This window comes from Cuculus canorus, chromosome 3, assembly GCF_017976375.1.
Source record: "Cuculus canorus isolate bCucCan1 chromosome 3, bCucCan1.pri, whole genome shotgun sequence".
Taxonomy (NCBI): Eukaryota; Metazoa; Chordata; class Aves; order Cuculiformes; family Cuculidae; genus Cuculus; species Cuculus canorus.
The window spans coordinates 85,040,673-85,061,785 of record NC_071403.1 but is presented as its reverse complement, the minus strand read 5'-3'; the positions used below and the strand labels follow the sequence as shown (position 1 = coordinate 85,061,785).

The 21,113-nt window shown below is 42.0% G+C and overlaps 1 long non-coding RNA gene across 1 annotated transcript in view; it reads right to left on the bottom strand.

Annotated features, from left to right (window-relative positions):
• The window catches only part of LOC128851752 (uncharacterized), a 31,476-nt gene extending 18,342 nt beyond the window's left edge, over positions 1–13,134 (bottom strand). Inside the window, exon 1 of the long non-coding RNA XR_008449178.1 lies at positions 12,794–13,134. This is a non-coding gene — a long non-coding RNA (uncharacterized LOC128851752). The remainder of the gene's footprint in view (positions 1–12,793) is intronic.
• Between the last annotated feature and the right edge of the window lie 7,979 nt (positions 13,135–21,113).

Genomic DNA, 21,113 nt, shown 5'->3' with positions numbered 1-21,113 from the left:
AAAACATCACAGGGGCAACAGATGAACTCAATCTGCATGTGCAAAAAGATAGGATGTTGTGTTATTCCAATGTAGGTGTGTTTTTTGTTTTTAATTTGGAGTTTCTTTTGAGGATGCAAGTAACTTCATGATTCCTGTCACTCATCCAACTGTTATTCTTCAAAAAAAGCCTCAAAAAATAAAATACTTTCTGTACTTTCATTTCAAAATGACATCTTCTCACAAAAATGAACCTATTGTTGTTCTCTGTTAAAAACTGATTTCTAATGCCAAAAACACTTCAAATTTTTCAAGCATTTTCTAAAAGCTTATTATCCTACTACAAATGGTAATACTTAGATGAAGATAAAAATAAACAAGCCTCAAGAGCAGTAGGAACAAGTGAGGGGGTTGTTTCCACTGCAGGAAAGGGTCTGCCTCTTCTGATCCAAGAAATTTTTATATCTGGGTAGAAACGTCACTGATGTCAGTAAGTCTATGCCTAGCAAGAAAAAGCATTGCCAGCTGCCCACATTGCTGTCAAATGACCAATATCCACTCTATGCAGAGTTATTGGATCTACTTACTTGTAGCTCAGAAGTAGTGGGGCCACATTCTACATGGCACATGGCCAGGACATGGCCATATAGAATCATAGAATGGTTTGGGTTGGAAGCAACCTTAAACACCACCCAATTTCAACACCCCTGCCATGAGCTGGGATACATTTCACTGGATCAGGTTGCTTCAGAGCCCCATCAAACCTGTCTTTGAACACCTCCAGGGATGGGGCATCCACAACTTCTGTGGACAACCTGTTTTTTGCTTCACCACCCTCACAGTAAAAAAATTCTTCCTTAGATATAATCTAAAACTCCCCTCTTTCAGCTTAAAGCTGTCCTTGCACTCCCTGATAATGAGCCCCTCCCTAGCTTCCCTGTAGGCCCCCTTTAAGTACTGGAAGGCTGCTATAAGGTCTCCCTGGAGCTCTCTCTTCTCTAGGCTAAACAAGCCCATCATTTCAGCCTGTCCTTATTGCAGAGGTGCTCCAGCCCTTGCATCATCTTTGTGGATTCCTCTGGACTCACTCTAACAGATACATCTCCTTCCTGTGCTGACAACTGAATGCAGTAAGTACTCCAGGTGAGGTCTGATGGGAGAGGAGAGGAAGAGGAAGAATCACCTCCTTCAACCTGCAGGTCACACATCTTTGGCTTCCTAGGCTGCAAGTGCTCTTTACCTGCTCATGTTTGGCTACTCGTCGATCAGCACCCCTAAGTCCTTCTCTTCAGGGTTTCTCTCAAACCATTCTCCACCCAGCCTCTAATTGTGCTTGGGATTTCCCTGACGCAAGTGCAGGATCTTGCACTTGGCCTTGTTGAAATTCATGAAATTTGCACAAGCCCACCTCTCAAGCCTGTTGAGGTCCCTCTGGATGACATCCCTTCAATCCAGCATGTCAACCACACCGCACAGCTTGGTGTCATGGGCAAACTTGCTGAAGGTGCCCTCAATCCCACTGTCATGTCTGACAAAGCTGTTAAACAACACTGGTCCCAATACTGATCCGTGCATCACATATAATCAATCAAGTATAACAACGACTGAATCAGATAAAAGGTGTTGAAAATATTGCACTAGGAGACAAATCTTTGCTCTCCTTTCACCCACACAGCCTCAGAGAAGTCTCTATATTTACCTCAAATGCAGGGATATCCTTTCTCTTTTAAGTACCATCAATTTTAAAAAGGAGGATGAGAGATTCTGCCATTTCATGAAGACTCAGCAGCCCTAGTCAAAAGGGATAGTGATACAGAGATATTTATGGAAGTTGCTGGGACAATCATAATTTCATGGGCAGGCCTGAAAAGCTCTTTTTGGGCAGACATAAAGAGCCCACTGAGTCCTTTTAAAGGTTTTACACAAAGAAACTCATCAGTTTTCTAGCACTGTAGTGAAATTAAGAGTCCATATGGCTTCTGCTGGAATTTCTTTATAAACAGTAGCTGTCCATTTATTTATTGGGCTTCTGTAAGTGACTTGGGAAATGTAGACCCTCCAGAGAGCATAGGAAGTATGTGTCACACAGTAAGCACAGTGGTTTTAACATGATGTGCAATATTTTCTTCATTTGGAAAGAATTCTGGTTTTATAAGGGCTAGCCTTGTTTTTCCTCACACTGAGTAAAGTAATTTCAATGGGGAAATTTCTTTTTTATGCTTCTCCACTACTTAATATGCATTAAACAGCTGTACTCTATGGTTTCTGATGAAAGAGGAGTCAGATATCATCTTAACACTTCACAGCCAATTTTGCTGCCATTGGAACGGAGCCCAATCCTCTCACCTTTACTTTCCTAAATAAAACTTACTTCATACACTCGATGTTATGCAGAAGAGGCAGTAATGAAGTCTCCCTGAGGTCACCAGGATTACTCAGCAGAAAGAATATTACTTGAAGAAATGCCGCACTGTGGAAGCACCAATTCTTAACTAACAGTGGAGTCAGTTACCAACAGAACAGGCTTTAAGATCTCCTTAATCCATGCACAATGCAGGATTCATCAGCTGAAAACTGATAATGCTTCACATCGAAGGTGAATGCCACAGCCTGGTGGTGGCTCAGCAAGCAGGTGTCTTTCTGCACAGTAGCTAAGATGAGACACCTAAGAATCTTAGCTTCCACTGCAAATAAAATAAAGCTTTTTGGGCCCACAAATGCAAAGACAAGCCTGTAGCTCAAGAACACCTATGACTAAATTTATAGACAGGATGGATCCACAGGAGAGGTATAGAGTCTGTAGGGATTTGTAGGAGAGGTCTGAATTCATTTGATTTCTGTGTTAGGTCTGAAAACTAATTATGCCCATTTAAATGTCACCATGGTTAACTCTCACTGCTGTGAGATCCCTCAGACAGAAAAGACAAAGATTTGCATGAACTGCCATCATAGGCAGATCACTACGGTACTAAGAGAGACTTTGCAGAATACGGCTGACATTCCAGCTTTCAACAGGTTAGAGTTCACACAAAATTATGAAAGCAAGTAGTACTACTGCTCCTATTCAAATAGCTGTAATCTGAACACCGCTCCTCCGCACCACCACCACCCTGCTTCCATCTGCTGGAAGGAACACCCAGAAGCAAGGTTATGTCTTACTCAATACTGTTATCCATGCTCTCACCATGAAGGGGTCAGCCCACTACGCTGCCGAGAACATCAGTGTGTGGTTCTACCCCACTGCAGCCAGAGGAAAAAGCAGCCACCTGCTTATTTTGGGGCATTTCTCCCACAGACTGTGAGCTATCTGCCAGTTCTTCTACAAGTCATGCTCAAGGCATCAGTTTTGAACCTGGGAGGTTGCCATCCTGTCAAATGGATGTATCGCCCTTCTTTTCATTACTGCAGGACTGGTGATTTTCCTGGGCAATGGGACTAACTAGGCTTAGGGATACCTGGGTGGAAAACAACTTCACGGGTGAGATTAAGCTTCTCCAGTTTTCCTCCTCAGGACATGCACTGTCTGAATGGCCACTTGATTCCTGGGACCCAGAGCTCAGTTAGGGTCTCTAAATACTTTCAAAATACAAATAATAAATTATAAAAGTAGCATGTTGTAATCTAGATTTTTGTTGGTTGTTTTTTTTGTTGGGGGGGAACTACTACTTGTGGGGAAAAGTTTTGGGTTTTTTGGGGGGGAAGTGGATTTTTTTTGTTCTGTTTTATTTCTTTTAATATGTAATATGAAGATGAAAAATGAGACTGCTCTTTTACAGGATGAATACCTATATGAATTTACCATTTCATCACACGTCTCTACTGTAACTACTAAACAAAGCTGCTGTGAACACTTCCTACTGCCCTGCAATATTTTGCAGTAAATCAAAGTAATCTGCATTAGAGTACAGGGTTTCACTGTAATCTCAAGGAATTTTTCAATTGCCTCTCTTGCATTTCAACAGAGATCATTTAGCTGAAATTATGAAACACGCATTAGCGATTAATGCTTCCAAGATTCCACATTACTGTCAAATCACTAATACATTACCTTTCATAATTTAATTTGTTCACACACTAAAATACACAGAACATGCAGAGCTTAGCAAATGCTCTTCTAAAATGTCATTTTTTTTAAATTATTCCTTAAAGGGAAAGGACACACCCCTGCAAGAATCTAGAAAATTTGTATCCATGACCTCTGCTTTGGTCAGCCTTCTTTCTGCCTTTCACACTTCAGCTTCAGAGCCTGACGAGAGCTGCACACACCATACTTTTCTACTGGGGACACACAGCAAACCTTTACACTCTGTGTGCCAAGAGCATTCGCTGTGGTGAAGCATGAAGTCTTAATGAATCCACCAGCTATAAAACGTTGATCAGAACTACCATACAGCTCAGGATTTTTTGGAGAGAGTTAGAAAGACAAGCAGATGCTTATTTTTTGCATATAGACACATCAGCATTTCCAGTTTAAACTATGAAAGCTTTCATTTCACCAAGGTCTGGGCTACTGATCAGCTGCTGGGGAAGAAGGGTTTGGGAAGAAAATAAGATTTTTAAAAAACAAAACACAGAAGCCCTATAGAGTCAGTATGTGGTAGCTATTGAGATATTTCTCTCTCTTCTCTTTCAAAGAACAAGTTATAAACTTGTTTTTTTTGTTTTTTTTGTTTTTTTTTTTTTAAAGTGCCAAGCAGCACCACACAGTATAACAGAAGTGAGAGAGTAGAGGTGAAATTCAGCAAGAGTTTAGCTTTCAGCAGGATCAGGTCATCCTCTCTGAGCTAATGAACGAGCTGATATTTCTTCATCAACTGCCCAACAAATAAAATCAGGTTATAACATTGGCTCTAAAGATGAGAGGGGGAAGGAAGGGGTGACTGACCAGCAATGTCAGACATTCTCCTCTTCCCAGATTTCCAGCTGCATGAAGGCGTGTGTGTCTTGGATAACCCCTGTTAGAGCAGAGGAGGGACATCTGCTAAATGCATCAGATCCTTCAGAATGAGGGAGACTCAGAGGTGTTGATGTCTGCATAAGGTACATGAGAAATGGGCAGATGACAGAAATGCAGTTGGATGAAGAATACACAGGAGGAGAAAGTATACACTTAAGTGAAGAATAGAACAGGGAGGAAAGGAAAAAGACCGACTAACGTTGGGAGAGGAGAGGGAAAGAAGATGGCCTGCCTACTCTGAAGGAGGTTATCTAATGTAACAAAACATTGGCAAAAGACGAAAAGAAGAGAGTTTGGGGACAAGAGGTTAAGAGGGTCTCGTGGCTGACACAAAGAAAATAGCACGGACAAAGCATTTTCTGTTGTTCAGCACAGATTTGATCAGCAGACTCTTGCACTTTCCCAGAAAAAAAAAAAAAAAACAAAACCAAAAAGGCACACCTTTACAAAAGCTCTGACATCATTTGATAAAACCTCACTCCCCCGATTAATTTGCTCCAAAGGTCTCTTGAAACTCCACCTCCTCAAGATATATGCCCCTCGTTTCCCTGCAGATCAACCATATGAGCAGTCCCTTTTCTTTTAGTGGTCTCCAGGCGCCCAGTCCTGTCTCAAACACATGGGGACCATCCTCCAGCTCTTGCTCAAACAATGGCACTGGAAGTTGACTCATGGTATTTCAGCAGAAAACCAAAGTGGGGGCAGCTAGAAACATCCAACTGGCTACCATACAGGGCCAACACACCCCAATTAGGAAATTCCTGTGTATGGCTAGGGTTGGCCTGTATCTTTTTTATGAAACAGAGAGAAGTTCCTGACCCCACAGCCCACCCATTTAATTTAGAGACTCTGGGCACACCTTGCATTCACCTCGTATGCAAAGGCTGAAGTGGCTTAACTTGCATTTCTGAATAAAAATTTGAAAAGCAGTGTTTGAGACATGCCAAGGTACAGTAGTGCTTGCTGTACACAGCTCTCTACATAAAGTCTTGCCCCGGAAGTTTGTCTGCAGCATGAAACTTCCCAGCAAAATGAAAAACAAAGGCAAAGAAAAAAATCCAAAAGATCAACTAAATTCTTGTTTCTGCCACAGACTAGTTTGACCCTGGCTCTAACCACCCACATGTATAATAAGGTTTAACACTACTCTGTAAATACAGCCTGCTGGGGCAGCATTCTGACACTTCAGTGCCCTGATACAGTGGGATTTTATTTTTATTTTTTTTTTACTGTCTAGCAAAGCACTATGATGTTCATACACCATTGTATGATGTACATCCCATTGTAACTGCTACGTTTCTGCTAACAGTTCAGGCTGATCTGAGTGATGTCTGCACTCAACTGCTCTCACAGCCTTGGCATGCTGAAGTGTCCTCTTCCTCCTGCATCATCCAAAGTCCTCTCCCTAAAACGATTTATCAATGCAGTTTTTTAAACAAACATAAAGCAGAAGCCCCAACACTTCATCTTTGTGCCCATTCTGTAATAAAACAGCAGGACTGTAAAGAACTCCTTAAAGAAGGAGAAGCAGATAATACACAGTATGGAAAGAGACTGGTCCAGCCTCTCAGCTAGGACAGATTAGCACCTACCGAGCCATGTCTTTGTGCGAGACTGGGTCTTCAAATCTCCACTTAAGGACTTGAGGACTCTGACCTCAGCAACACTGGGTACGAAGAAAACCTGCACTAAAGACAGTGAAATATCGTGGCAAACTAACATCACTGCGAAACAGAGAGGTACATGACAGCAAGGGATGAAACAAGACAGCCTGTAGGAAATAAGCAACTTGTCAGCACTCACATAAGAGTGATAGAGATATATTTTTAAGTGTGTATTCCCACAATCTCAGTTATCAGGAGTTGGAGCTAACCACATCATACTGGCTTCACAATCACTGTGAAAAGAAAAAAGCAAAATGAGCTTTCCTACAAAAAGAAGGTAAACACACGAAACCTTTTATTAGCTGAATCATCCTTGTTGTAGCTGGCCATTCTCTGACCTAGGGATTTTCGCACCTAATGTTTTCAAGGAGATAATTTTCACAGCATACCTTAGCTTCTTAGAATGCTCTCAGAGAGCAAAGTCAATCCTAGGTCACTTTTCCAGTGTAGTTTCCTTTGTACTAAATCCTACTTTCAAGAAAATTCTTGCTATGGTTCAGTGGTATTTAACCTATCATATAATATCCAGGTTTACTGTGTTAGAAGCAGCAGAACAGTATTAAGCTTTTCCCACAAGCCTGTGATTGCATTTGACCCAGTAACCTGTATTAGATTAACATTTATTCTACAGCTCCACAGCAAGCTTTGGACCTGGCTGAGCAGCAGTTTATAGAGGACACTAACCATTTTTACAAGTGGAGCAGGAAAAGGGAATTGAATCTGAGGGAGTAATTCCAAGCAAGTATGTTGCTGCAGCGGTTAAATTGTTTATATGAGGAGTTGGGGAATTACATCTGACTGACCTCTCTTTTTATCTGCTTAAAAGACAAAGTGCAGGTCTCCATGGCAAGTGCTAACTCCTGGGGAATGCAGTATGAAAATGCATCATGGCAATAGATCCTCAATACCCACCAAGGAGGGAGACCTTCAAAGGAATGCAAGCAAGTTAAAATCACTAGGATTAGAAAGGTTTTCACGTTAGCCACTCTACAATCAGGTTCATAAGCATTCCTGCTCGCAAACCAGCCACCCTCTTACACTCGCCAGACAAGTTATGGGTGGGGATGGTGTGCTGCTTCTTATTTATTTAGTTAGTTTTCATTAACCTTAACCCTATGCTAGTTTAGCCAGAATAGGATTGTAATTATCAGCATTTTGTATAGAGGGGCCCAAATACTCTGGTCCATTGATTGATTAAATCCTCAGAGGAATTAGTTTCTACAGCTGAAACAGCTTCTAAATACCACTGAAAACAGGTTGTGTCTTAAAAAAAAAAAAAGCAAGCATTAAAATCTGGCAGGAAAAACACTAGGGAAAGTTAGGCTACAGCAGGAAACACACACATCTCCTCCATTTATAAATTTGGGTCAGAAGCTGGGCAAGTGGATTAGCATAACAAAATTTCTGTTCGTGTGAAATATCCAACATATCTAAATTTATTCTGCTTATTATCATCACCTTATCTGCCTCTTCTTGCACCAGCTATCCAATGAGTAGATGACTAAAAGATATAAAAAGAGGATTAAGTGAATTTCTAATTCACACCCAGTTCTCCAAGTCAAAAAAACACTCAGTTTCTTGCAGAATGTGAATATGCTCCCCCAAAATAATGGTGAATCTGAAGTAATACAAACTCTATCTAAGATTCTCAAAATTAAACATTTAGAAATGAGAGAAGGGAGGGAGTGGTAGTCTACCATCAGCAGATTTCAGATTCATTCGGTCACTCTACAAGCCTCTCCTGAATGCAATGAGAGGAATTTATTAACTGAACTCTAATCTTCACCAGTGCTAGAGAGATGGACAAGAGCAGGAAGCTCAAACAAAGTGATTTTTATTCCCCCCTACCACAAGATTTGGTGGGCAAATCTTCAGCTCTTGCAAGTTGCTTTGACTCCAATTGTGCTACTGCTTTGCAGCTTCTGCTTTTAGCTGAGAGCAGGAATTCTGATGAGGAAGACACCATAAACAGAAGAATCCAGCAGGGAGTTTGTCTGGCTCAGACTTACTAGGATGGCACATGGAAAGCTACTGGCTTGGTGTGGTTTTCTAAGGACACAGATGGGCACTCTCTGAAGTGCATAATCGTAAGTCAAAACAAGTGAAATAACACTTAAAGGCACAGGAAGGCAAACACGTGTTGGAATTGTGCACAAACCTTGCATCATTTTTCTGTTCCTCTAAGCCAGAGCACAAGATTTCCAGGAAGGCTATAAATCCCAGATCCTAAGAAATTCAAAAAGGATATAAATTGTGACCTGTTTATGAGACATTTACCTCCACTTGCTAAGGCTGTTTAGTCTCAGCAGCACAACCTGCTTTGACCCTATCCTATTTAGGAGTCAGCCCAATTAAAAGCTGATGAAACATGCTCTCTTACACCACAATCGATAGATGTAATTCTGCAGCAGTCAGTGCTGTGTGGTAACATGGCACTGGAGCAACTGTCCCTCTTCAGTGTTTTCAAACTCCTCAAGGACAGGTGGAACTGGAGACTAATCCTGTCAAGCTGTTACTCCTCACCCAAAAGAAATTGAGGATTTGGCCTGGGCTTTTCAAACTGTTTTATTCAGAACAGAAGGAGAAAGGAGGGGGGGAAGAAGGGATTGGGAAGAAAAGTAATGCCTAAGTGCACCTGGGAGATGTTTTGAAGACAGTAATGGAATAGGCCTTGGTCTTGGATAAGAGTGGAATCTGCCCTCCGGATGCCACCTACAAGCAGACTCGAGGACATTGATGAAACTGTTCAGCTGAAGTGATTTCTGTCAATACAATGAGCACTGGGTGGAAAGAACAGTGTATACAAATGCCCTACTTTAAAGCCTTTGTGCAAGGAAAAGAAAACAAAATATTTTTAAACAACAGAACCAAAGGGTAAGCCCTAAGCAGTCTCCCTCCTTCCTTCAAAATCATCTCAACTTGGTCTTCCTCTTCCCACAGCAGGCACTCACCACAATTCAACTTCCAGGATGACATGTGAATGGAGGGAGCTGGTTTTAGCTGTCTATAGGTCTGCATCTTTATTCTCTGCCCGGGCACAGGATGACTCACAGTCTGCCTCCACCTTCAGCCGCTTTTTATTTTTCACTGTGTTGGCCACTGAGCGGCAATATTTGCCTGGACCTTGTAGAAAAGTGATTTACCCAAAAAATAAACTTAAAACACAACAAGGGAAGATGACAATAGAAAAAAAGACTTGCCAAGAGGAAGCTGCCTTTTTTTCCACAACACTCCTGCTGTGAAGTTGCTGCTTAAGTGGCAAAATGTCATTCTTCTCTGACTACATGCATTCAAGGGGGCTGATCGTGCCCCCTGTGAAGCCAATGCCAAACTTGCCACTGCACCACTGGGCCCTGAATGATAGATGCATTGTGGTGGTGATGGATGCAAATCACCATCCTGGAAACGACTGGAAGAAATTGGTTCTGATTTAGCCTGTTCAGCATTAGTGGGAGTCATAAAGCATCAGGAGAGTGCTCCTGTATACAGCGTGGGGGATTTAAAGTTCCTGCTAGACAAAATGTGCTCAGGTAAAGCCATTTAGCAGTAGTCAGTAGCATTAATTACCTGTGTAAGACACAATATGGCATCAATGCAGGCTTTGGATTCTGTACCCCTCATTAACTGTTTCCCCATTAACCTTGACTGGAATCACATTCTAAGTCTAAGTAGCAAGACTTTTCTTTTTATTCGTGAGCATCCCCATTTCATCCTTGAAGCTTCTCAAATTCTTATTCATTGTAAATGGTCCTGCTTGTAATAAAGTGCTAGTGGAAGTATTTACTGTTTGCTGCTTAATTTTGTCCTCATGGAAGTCGATGGATGCCAGCTCTAACAGTAGTTAATATACCTTTGAGCACATGCTGTGACCTTTCTCCAACTCATGCCTGACTTCATTCTCAGATCTCATTAAACAGGAGAAATTATCCTCTGAAAGAGCAAAACCAGAAATGTGCAGATTTGCCGCAGAGCTACAGAGGACAGCTTGATTTAAAATGCACCGCGGTAGAGGGGAGGGAAGGCAGCAGGGCGAAAGCAAGAACATTCTCATATTCACACTAACCGTCATATAAAAATAAAACTGCATTACAAAGAAGCAGCTTAGAGGGCCACTGTGTTTGAGTGCTTTTAGTCTTGTTTCTTGGACATTTTTGGTGTTTGCTCTTGCTAATGCAGGCAATGTGCATGGAGGAGCCTGGCCGCTAGGACGCCAGGAATTTCATACTTGTGCTCTGGCTCAAACACTGCACTGTTTGGAGATGCCTCTTGCATGTTTAGCACCGGAGGGCCTAAGCTCGCATGTGTGCACAATACACTACTCATATAGCTCCCCTCTTCTACTGCAGAGCTTTATTCTCTATTGTCTGCCATGGAAGCAAACACCCAAGCAATTCTGTTTGTCTAAAGCCCAAGCCAGGCAACTCTCCAACATCTTCCCCTTTCAGTGAGTACACAGTGGTCGCAAGACACTATTTATGCATTGTCTCCCTAAAGCCTTCTAAACCAAAATTATGGTTTAGTTGCTGAATGTCGAACGTGCCTTGGCCAAGAGACAACTATAGGCATTCCAGCACAAGCAGAAAAAAAAAGCTGTTCCACAATATACGGGCCTGAGAGAGCCCTCAGGAGGGCAACAAGAGCAATCTGAGATCCAGCAAACATGGTCTTGGACTGAGGGGAGTGGACCAGGGTGGGAGGGACATTAAAAGACTTGGAATATACAGCCCACAGGAGGCCATGCAGAAAGGCAATGACTGCCCTGAAATATGCCAAAGCCTGCAGCAAAGAAGAAAATAATAAATGCTTTTCTATCTCCTCTGAGGATAAGGCAAGAAGTCAAGGGGTTAAGTTACAGCAAGGGAGATCCAGGCTTGTCCTTAGGAAAGGCTTTTCAGCAGTAAGAAGAGTTCTGCTTTGGCAAAGATTGCCTGAGGAAGAGTGTTGAATTTCTGTTGTGGGAGGTTTTTAAGAACAGGTTTGCTGCATATCTGTCAAGGAGGGTTAGATCTTGTTGATCCTGCCTTGGGGAAAGAGACAAGGCTAAATAACTTATTGTCCTCACTAGCCCCATTTGCTAGGGTTCAATACCTCTTGCTGTACCAAAATCAGTAAGCTAGGCAGAATTAAAAAAAAAAAAAGAAAAGCTTAAACGTCTACACCACCAGCCCTGTAAATTCTTCAGAGGCAGAAAAAGTTTAGTAACACAAAAGAGAGAAATTTATTGTACAGATCCTGACCTGGAAGTCCAGATGAGCCTTATTCCGGCAGCAGGAAGAAGGCAAGCAGGTTTTGAACTACACTGCGATGCCTAGATTTGAGCAGTGCTGGGTGGCAATACCTCTCCCCAATCTCAGATTTCAGGCCCCAGCAAGTCTACAGCAAGACAGTAAGAAAAATGGTGCTGCCCTTGCAAGATTTCCTTCACAAAGAGATGAGTATTTGTCACTACCTGTAAATTCAAGCATAGCTGTAGCAAAGGGCATAAGAACAAATACTAAAAGCAGGAGAGCCCAAACCTAGCTGGCAGCACCTATCAGTGTGTGGAAAGAAAAATTCTGGCAGCTCTGACCAAACTCACAAATCAGCACCGGTTCCTTAGACTGCTACTGAGGTGTTGTGACCACAGGCAAGCTAAATGCATTGGATGTATCCACTGTAACAGTGATGCAGTGTTCCTGCCTATTTGCTGAATAAGAGTGTTTTGGTGATTTTTTTTTTTTTTTATTTTAATCAATTTTGCTTCCTGCCAAAGAAAAGTGGAAAGCTTTGAAGCATTTGCAGACTGCTAGTTCAGGTAAGTATACAGGTCTGAACACTTCCAGTCTTCCACATTTGAAACTTGACTCATGGTTTTCTGAACAAAGCCAAGGGAATCATTTGGTAATTCTAGCTGGCTCAGAAATACCCAAGTTTTGTATTTTTTAATACAGATGGGAAATTTCATGTTGTGTCCTTCAGATACCATTAGCTTTCACTTTTTATTTAAAAATGGTCTGCTTGAGGGTGTGGTAGTTTTCTCCTTTATGATTCAGTCTGTTTCCAGTGTTCCTAGATTTCTTGCCTCTCCACAGAATATCTACAAAATGCATGCATCCTCCCATGATATCTCTGAAATATGGTACTCATGTTCAACCCAGCAAAACAAAAGTAGCTTTTGAGTATAAACAGTTAAATAAAAGGCATAATATCTAACCTGGCTTGACATTTTTGTCACATGAAAAGGATCAAATATATTTTCATTTCCATATCTTTCAGCAGCTTCCTGTGTTTGATGATCTTTTTCTTCTATGATGATGCTGTTCTTCTATAACACTGGAAGTCCTGGATAACTGGAGAGGTATCAGTTGACAGGAGATTAGCCAATGATGTGACACTCATCTACAGGAAGGGCCAGAAGGAGGATCTGGGAAACTACAGGCCTGTCAGCCTGACCTCAGTGCCAGGAGCAGATCATCTTGAGTGCCATCACATGGCACTTAAAGGATAACCAGGTGATCAGGCCCAGTCAACATGGGTTTAGGAAAAGCAGGTCCTTCTTGACTATTCTGGTGTCTTTCTGAAAAGGTGACCTGTTTAGCAGATGAAGGAAACCCAGCCTGTTTCTACAGCCTATGTCTACATAGATTTTAGCAAAGATTTTGACAACATTCCCCGCAGCACTGTTTTTACCTGGAAAACTGGCTGCTTGTAGCTTAGACAGGCGTACTCTTAACTAGGTAGAAAACTGGCTGGATGGCCAAGCCCAGAGAGTTGTGTGAATGGAGTTAAACCCAGTTGGCAGCTGGTCACAAGCAGTGTTCCTTGGGGTTCAGTGTTAGGGCCAGTTCTGTTCAGTATGTTTATCAATGATCTGGACAAGGGGATCAATTGCACCCTCAGTAAACTCACAGGTGACACCAAGTTGGGCAGGAGTGTTGATCTGCTTGAGAGAAGGAAGGGTCCACAGAAGGACCTGGATAGGCTGGATTAATGGGCCAAGGACAAGAGTATGGGGTTCAAAAGACTCAGTGCTGGGTCTTGCACCTGGGCTACAACAACCCCATGCAATGCTACAGACTTGGGAATAAATGGCTGGAAAGCTGCCCAGCAGAAAAGGACCTGCAGGTGCTGGTTGATAGCCAGCTGAATATGAACCAGCAGTGTGCCCAGGTGGCCAAGAAGGCAAAAAGCATCCTGGCTTGTATCAGAAATGGAGTAGGGGAGTGATCTCAGCACTGGTGAGATCGCACTTTGAATATTGTGTTCAGTTTTGGGCCCCTCACTACAAGAAAGGCATTGAGGTGCTGAACTGCAACCAGAGAAGGGCAACAGAACTGGTGAAGGGTCTGGAGCACCAGTCTTATGAGAGGCAGCTGAGAGAACTGAGAAAGTCTGGAGAAGAGGAGGTCCTCGCAGACCTTATTGCTCTCTACAGCTACCTGAAAGGAGGTTGTAGTGAGGTGGGTGTTGATCTCTTTTTTCAAGTAACAAGAAATAAGACGAGAGGAACTGGGCTCAAGTTGTGCCAGGGGAGGCTTGGACTGGATATTAGGAAATATTACTTCACTGGAAGGGTTGTCAAGTGCTGGAGGAGGCTGCCCACGGAAGTGGTTGTCACCATCCCTGAAAAGACTGGTAGATGTGGCACTTAGCACATGGTTTAGCACATGGTGGACTTGGCAGTGTTAGGTTTACAACTGGACTCAATTGTCTTAAAGGTCTTTACCAACATAAATAATTCTGTGATTTATGAATGGAGAGTGGGACCATCCCCATTTTTACTCATGAGTTGAGTGCAGTTATGAGCAGATAACTATTGCATTGTTAGAGTGTTAGAGTACTCACTGTAGTCCCACGTCTTCTTCACAGCTCCTAAGCAGGAAAACATGAAGAAAAGGAATAACAATATAACATGCTCATATTCTAAGGAGCACTGGTAGGGAAACGCGAAAGGTATATACAGAAAAAAAAAAAAAAAAAAAAAGGAAAAGGAAATAAACAAATGAGAGAGAGAGAAACCAGTGGCACGAATTGGAGGTAAAAAGTGACTTGTGCCAAGTCATCTCAAAAAAAAACCAGCCAGAAAGTTGTCAACTTGGCCATATTTCTGTGAAGCGACAGCTACATCCAGTGGTCACTGGAGCTAATTGACATAGGGTCCCTGGTAAAATCTGAAGAGACCTGGGATTTTGGGAAGAGGGCAGAAATGGGGGTGTTTGGGGTTTTGATGCAACAGCCGCTGTTTCTATTCTCAGGCCTGTCCTGGTTAAACCTGTTCTGGTTTAACTACAGAAGAGAGGTTTAACTACTATGAACTGTGATAATAATGTATTCTGTTTCTAATCACTCTTTCACAGAGGAAAATCAATTCTGATTTTAACAGCCTTTCAGCATGCTTTAAAATAAATTATTTGCCAGTATTACATACACCAGCTCAGAGAAACCTAGTCGTTGCTTATTGACAGTTTCCTGTTCCGCAGGGGAGTTTGCTGTATCACTTCAGCTCTGCTACCAAAATAGTTCCCACATGCAACATTTCCAACACTTACAATATCTAAAAGAAAACAATGGAGAAAGTTATTTTCAGCACAGCAGGAGCAGTCTTACCTGTGCAGAGACGACCAGGTCAGAACGGGAGTTATTTCTGCACAGCCACATACCTAGGCACACAAAATGAAAGCACAGGTGGCTTAAGGCAGCCACATCTGAGCAGCAGCACAGCCAGCGACAAGGTAGCAACAGGATTCAGCAACACTAAAGAGACAACCAAGTGAGAGACACCATCTTACTCTGCCTGTGCAGCATCTTCCCAAGATGCCACTTTTCCATCCAGCCATGAGGCCAAAAGCCTGTTCTTGGGCTTGACACAGCAGAGCTGCCCAGCACCATCCCAGAGGAATGACTGTTACATCCCTCCATCCTTTCCCACAGCTGCTTTTGTATATTTAGCTTGCCGACTTGAGAAAGGTATGCAGTCAGTGTTTCACTGTATTTCCTAACTGACAAACGTAGATGCCTCTTATATCCAGTCCACAGCACTCACTAGAAAAGCGCAATGCATATGTTTCAAGAATTTGAGTATACACTTCTGCTTAACAATTCAAGTAACCAGGACAGTCTACTGTGCATAGAGTTTTTTTTTCTGTTAGCTCCCATATAGGAAAGTTCTATGGGATTTAATTGAAAAGAAGCTACTTCCTATAGAATTAAGTAATAATATTCACAGAATCACTAGGTTGGAAAAGACTTCCAGGATCATCGAGTCCAACCATTCCTATCAACCACTAAACCATGTCCATGAGCATCTCATCCACCCGACTTTTAAATACCTCCAGGGATGGTGACTCACCCACCTCCCTGGGCAGCCTCTGCCAGTGCCCAATGACCCTTTCTGTGAAAATTTTTTTTCTGATGTCCAATCTGAACCTGCCCTCGCAGAGCTTGAGTCCATTCCGCCTTGTCCTGTCCCCTGACACTTGGGAGAAGAGGCCAGCTCCCTCCTCTCTACATCTTCCTTTCAGGTAGTTATAGAGAGCAATAAAGTCTCCCCTCAGCCTCCTCTTTTCAAGGCTAAACAAACCCAGTTCCATCAGCTGCTCCTCGTAAGGCTTCTTCTCCAGCCCCTTCACCAGCTTTGTTGCTCTTCTCTGGACACACTCCAGAGCCTCAACATCCTTCTTGTAGCGAGGGGCCCAGAATTCACTCTTCCTCCAGGATTCTGCTGAAGAGTTAAAAAAAAAGAATATATATTAAGAGAATACTGTCCCTCGAATCACTAGACCACTCTAATTTCAATTCATTCAGATTTAAGTTGCATGAGGTTTCATCCTCCTTGCACACTGCAAAACACTTTCCTAAGGAATGGATCAAGTCTCACAGCTGCTCATGAAACACTGTGCACCATCCTTCCAGGGGAAAAAGAAGCAGCTGTATTCTTCATATTTCTTGCACACAGCTTTTTCTCCTACATGCTTTGGTGCACCACTTTCTGCTCAGTTGTTCCATAGATCACTTTTATAACATTAAGTATAAAAACATACCCTCCTCAGCTCAAGCATAACATGATTTTCCAACACCAAACATGCAGGTGTAGCATGCAGAAAACGGTTTGCCGAAGAGTGCTGCTTCCACACGCTCCTCCCTCACTTTAGTTCCCAGCATTCCTTCACATGCATTTCCCTCCCTGCTTCAAGAAGGGCTAAATAAAAAAAAAAAAAAAAGGAATAAATAAATCAATGGTAAAGCAGGAGAGAGAAATCTTGTGTGTACCAATCCAAAAAGTACACAGTACAGAGACAGAAGAAAAGCACTGAGCTACTTGGGGGCAAAAGGCAAGCCAAGACATAGGAGTCATCTTTCATGCTCATATCTGATTGCCAGGGCATGGGAATCAGCATTTATGCACAAACTCCAAGTTTCTCACCTGCACTAACCCTTCCATCGATACAAACTGCACTAAGGGAGGCAGACAAAGCATCACCTTTCTTTCTCCATCCTCTCACGAGGGAGGAGAAGAACGTGGCCCCATCTACCAATTGCCATTATTATTTCTTTTTTGTGCTTGGTCTGATTTGCCTGCTTGGGACTACTTACAAGCCTGAAGAACAAAGCAAAGATGTGACTCTCTTCCTAGTCACTGTGTGTTTCAAAGTCTGCCTGCCTGGTGCTGTTAGAAATTGAAAATGTTTCAAAAGTTTCAAAATACCCAAGATACCATCAAGCCAAAACATTTAAGGAATCTAAATAAACCTCTAAGGTTCCCGAAATCAGCTTTGTAGTTGTGCCAGCCACAGGCTGCCAGCAAAGCCACTCTTCATCAAAATCAGAAGAGTTGGAATCAACATTTGCTGGGGGAGGAATTAAACCCAGTGTTAACTGTTAACGTATCTGCCTTCAATAAATAATGTCAAAAGGACACAGCTGAGAAGTTCTAGGAAAATGGAAAGTTGTTGTTTTGCTTATGACAGAGTGCTCAAAACCACAACACACAAATTTTTCAACAAGCAAACATATTTCGCATTATCTGGAAAATATAAGGGCTTGAAAGCCAAGGTGGTGTTAACTGGAAATAAATGCACTCACAGAACTTCATACTCTGTCTCAAAGTCACCTTTGCAGGGCAGCTGGGGATAGGGAACAGAAATCAGTCTTGGGGCTGTAACTATATGTCAACTTTCCCAAATGAGACTCTTTTTTTTTTTTCCCTCAAAAAAACCCAGAAAAGATAACATTGCTTTAGAAGACATCAACTTCTGGCACAGTATTGTCACCCTTGTATGGAGCAAAGAGTGGAGGCTACTAAACCTGGGCTACAGCTAAATAAACTTGACAAGACACAAGGAAGTATCTATGCCACTCCAAAATACTCACATCTGTACTGCTGTCAGAAGACAAATGCCCTGACGTTAGCTTTATTTGGACGCATTTATTTCACAAAAAAAAAGCAGGCTGTGGTTAGTCTGCTTACTTAAAATTTGATTTAGTCAGACACATGGCTACAAAAAAAATGCAGGACTTTAAAAAGGCTGAAAGTTTCTGCATTTATGTGCATCAAATAGACTACAAAGGTCACACAGACTTTTCCAGTTGATTTTAGAAGAGGAACAGATTGGTTTTCATCTAAATGGAGGCAATGCAAGATCACTCCTCCTAACAGAAAGGGTGATTTTGGGCAAAGCAAGACATTTCAGCAGGTAGAAACTTCTCTGCAAGGACTAGGGGGAAAGAAAAAATCTGGATCTGTAGTTTTGCCAACTAATATATTTCAGGAAGGAAGTTTTCAATATTTGGCATTTTTCCTGAAGCTTTAAATCACCAAAATGAGGTGGTTAAACAGCAACTTCATCTGCCATTTTAGAAGATGTGTTTCCACCCACCAGCACCACAGGAACAAGGCTGAACAGTGGAAGCAAACGTTCTGAAAGCACAACCCAACATTCGAAAGTGCCATGAACCACCTGCTCTACTCATATTCTGGTGCAGCCCAGCTCTGAGTTTCGGTTGCATGAACCCAAGTAATACCAGCTACATTTGATTCAATAGTGCTGTGGGTTTAACATTTTCTCTTAGTCCCAAGAACCAATCAAAACCCAAAAAAATTCCAGTGTTATAAGTGGGAGTGGTTTTAAACCAAGTCATTATTTGTTTTTCTTTCATGGTGATGTCTGACTTCCAGCATTAAAATGCAATTTTAATTGAAAATCAAAGTCTCCCTTGATAATTCCATTACAGCTGAAAGACGTAAAAAGTTGTTTCCTATGCAGAGCACATTTTATTCTCCCAATTAAAATGGAATTGAGCCAAAGAAGGGGAGGGGAGAAGGGTAGTGGGGGCTGACAGATCCAGAGGAGCTCTCTGGTCTCTCACCAGGGCATAATCACTCAGCTCAGAACTATGCTACCTGCAGACACTTTGCTCTCACATCTCACTTGAAGTAGCACACAGCAATAAGGATGAGTGTTATCAGAAGACAGGTCACTGCTCCAACTGCCCTTTTCTCCCTGCCCAGTCTTAAACAGGACCCTTATTTTCCTAGAGCAACTGCTTTCAAGTCAAACAAATACTGGACACTGCCAAAACTATGGCAATGCAGGAGGGAGTCTGGGATATTCAAGTTTTGGAAGGTCCAGATCTTATGTAGGGAATGGAACAGACTCTTTATCCAAAGAATGAAACTGAAAATTTAGCAAGAGTAGAAGAAAGCAATCTTCAAATGAGGAAATCTGGTACTAAGCACAGACATCTCTTTCCGGAGCATTAAGGTCAGTCACATTCTCTCATATCAGAGTTAAGTGGTTCATTCAGATTCAAGTTTCTGATGATCTTGGAATATTTAAACTGAAGGTTACAGCATGCAGTCATGTCAGGACAAGAAAACATGGCATTTTTTTCATTTCTTGCTACTGTAGCAGCCAAGAAGTTTTTTTTTCATTACTGACTCTAAGAAAAAAAAGTAGATATGCAAATGGTTTTTATCCCTAGAGTTTATCTCCTTGACCTCTGTGAGTATAAAGTGGATACGGCCCTATCTGTGTAAAAATCACACATATGCCATTTGTAAATGAGACTGGGCTACCAGACCTCTGTGCAAAATCCATCAACAACTGAGTGAGAACATTCATGGCTATTATAACAAATAGGTTGAAATAATCATTCCCCAGGCTATGACACTGGGGTTTTTTCCTCACCTTTTTCTGAATCTCCTCTCAAGTTTTATCCCAATCTCAGTTTTTCCACCATGAAAGACCACAGTCTTAGCCTAGAACTGGACAATCCCTTCTTATTAGTAAGCCATGTGTTCATCTGACTAATCTGATTTCCAGCTTTAATGTTTATTTTAAACTTTGGTAGATGAACAATATAACTTGAGATTTTAAGTCACATTTTTGCTCAAGAAGAAACAAAATAAAAAACCTTAATCATCTTTAACCAAAATGGAATTCATAAACCTGGAATAAACCCTGCCAGTACCTTGAATGGGGAGTTTACTAAAGTATGTATCTGTCTAAATGTACACACAGGCACCAGCAGACAAGATAATAAAAGAGACAAGTAGCTTGCACTTAAGTAGTTGTATGGTTGTTATAAAGAGTGGTGCTCCCGATTATCATTTTCTAACCAAAATAAAGGGTAGATTCCAGACTTTGCTTGATGCTCTTTTTAAATATCTATTTTATCAATTGTATTAATTGCTCTACATTACTTGCATTCTATTTTAAAATTGCCAAAATCAGTGTTTTACTCTTGCAATACTCCAAGCAAATCCAGGCCTCACAGATAAAGGCTCACCACTGGTTGCAGCACAGACAACAACAGAGACTCAAATCTTCTTTGGGCTTTTGTGTCCTGCCACGGGACCGAGCTGCAGATGTCCAGATCTCACGTGCATGTGTCATTACTGTTTGCACTAACGCTCCCAGAGGCTTGGGGGAGCAAATATATTCTTTGTGACATTCGTACAAAAGATGGGGCACTTAATACATACTTATCATTAGTTTACATGCATTCTACACTCTAAAGCAGCTTGTTGTTTGTGTGTGCAAAGGCTTGTTTTACAGGCCTGGATCAGCTGTCTGTTGCAATCAGACGTCAGATTGAGGGCCTTGGATTCCCTGTGTCTGGTCAGGCCTCTGTGCTCAAGCAAGACTTCAGGCATGATCAACCTAACCTCCCCAGCATAGATGCTTGTTGTTTAGGACCCTTATTTTGAGATACTGGATCTACAGCCTACCTACTATAAGCTAGAATTGTGCTGTTGAATACCCACTGGTATACACATGTACTCCAGAAAGCAATATTCTCGTCAGACACCTTGGTTTAGGGTTTAACTCTTCAGCAGTTACTGAAAAGGAATATCTAAACAACACACTTTGCTAGGAAACAAAGCACTAGAATCACAAACCTGGGCAAGAAATAGCAGATGCTGACTTGTCTCCCAGAGCATCTATAGCACATACAGTCCTTAGGGTTGCATGTAGTGTCCTTCGAGTACCTTTCAACAGCCCATTTCATCTTCTGAGCCAAACTCAAGCCTC